Source organism: Euleptes europaea, chromosome 6, assembly GCF_029931775.1.
Source record: "Euleptes europaea isolate rEulEur1 chromosome 6, rEulEur1.hap1, whole genome shotgun sequence".
Classification (NCBI taxonomy): Eukaryota; Metazoa; Chordata; class Lepidosauria; order Squamata; family Sphaerodactylidae; genus Euleptes; species Euleptes europaea.
The window spans coordinates 28132134-28133542 of record NC_079317.1 but is presented as its reverse complement, the minus strand read 5'-3'; the positions used below and the strand labels follow the sequence as shown (position 1 = coordinate 28133542).

Genomic DNA, 1409 nt, shown 5'->3' with positions numbered 1-1409 from the left:
AAGCCTTTTCTTTTTTCCTACTGAGGGGACGCACATAGCCTCCTAAGATTTTTGGGATCTATGTTTGTTTTGAACTATAAACCTTCCCCTCCATTTCCAGGTGTCCTACAGGTAGCAAGTATACAGGTTTTGGGTGTGCTGCTGTGAGGTAAGTTTTGTGCTGCTCAAGGAGATTAAGATCACCGAGGCTGGATTAATATATGAACAAGTTAGAAGATTTATTTATTTACAGGTTGGTTTTAAAGGAACGAACCAGCAGCACACGTCTCCAGACAGACAAAGTAGAAACCTGGCTGAGGCACAAACATTTAAACTGGTTATGACTTCAGAAAGTAGTTGTAGACTTTTCTACAGTGCTTTCAGGCACAAACAGACTTTTATTGACTAGCCACTAGGTTGGATCCTCTCTTACACACAGGATTCTACCCACGCCAGCCTGTCCTTTCCCCAGAGTCAGACTAAGCTGTGGCTCAATTGGTAGAGCATCTGCTTTGCACGCAGAAGGTCCCAGGTTCAATCCCTGGCATCTCCAGTTAAAGGGACTAGGCAAGTAGGTGATGTGAAAGACCTCTGCCTGAGACCCTGGAGAGCCACTGCCCGTCTGAGTAGACAATACTGACTTTGATGGACCAAGGGTCTGATTCAGTATAAGGCAGCTTCATGTGATCATGTGTGATAAGGTCTGCTCATCACTAGAGACAGGCCTAACAATCGAGCACTCTCTTCTCTCTCAGAGATAGAGCTAACCCCCTCTGCCACACTACTCTGTCTGCTCTTTTTCCTGAGCCAGACCTGAGCTGCCACTGCTCTCTCCCTGAGGCAGAACTTAGCTCCCTGTTCTCCTTTGTTCCCTTCTCGAAGGTGACTGGAACAGCACTCCCATGGGCTCCTCTGAGTGGCTGGTTTTCCCTTCAGGGGCAGGACAGCCTCCGGTCCATCAAAGTGCCCATGTTCCATCCTTCTAAATTAATTTTCATTGCATACCAATGAGTCCAATTCAACTGAGTGTCTTGTCCTTTTGGTGACAACCAATTTTCTTTTTTTCCCCAGTCAGTTATTCCCCTTGAATAATAAATATGAGCCAGGGAGTGAATAGTTGTATGGGAACAGAGCACCTGAGACAATTGGTTCCCATGACAACCAAATTCACTTATTAATATTTTTAAGTTATTCTCTTCCTCCCACCCCTCTGTGCACTCTTTTTTGCCTCACAGGATAGATGGATAGATGAAATCTGAGACAGGCTCAAAACACTTCCTGTACAATTCTGTATTGCCAGAAGCCTCAAGTAGGACATGAGAACACCATAAATAACTGAAGGTTTTCTTCACCAATGTAGTCATGCGGTTCTCAGAAGTAGGCACTTCCCTGTATTAGATTACACAGACATGAGTTTAACACTGAATTAA

The 1409-nt window shown here is 44.7% G+C and overlaps 1 non-coding gene across 1 annotated transcript; it reads left to right on the top strand.

Moving 5' to 3' along the window:
* The first annotated feature begins 462 nt into the window (after window positions 1-462).
* On the top strand, window positions 463-532 carry TRNAA-UGC (transfer RNA alanine (anticodon UGC)). The gene has a single exon. It is a non-coding gene; the product is annotated as a tRNA-Ala (tRNA).
* Window positions 533-1409: the final 877 nt, after the last annotated feature.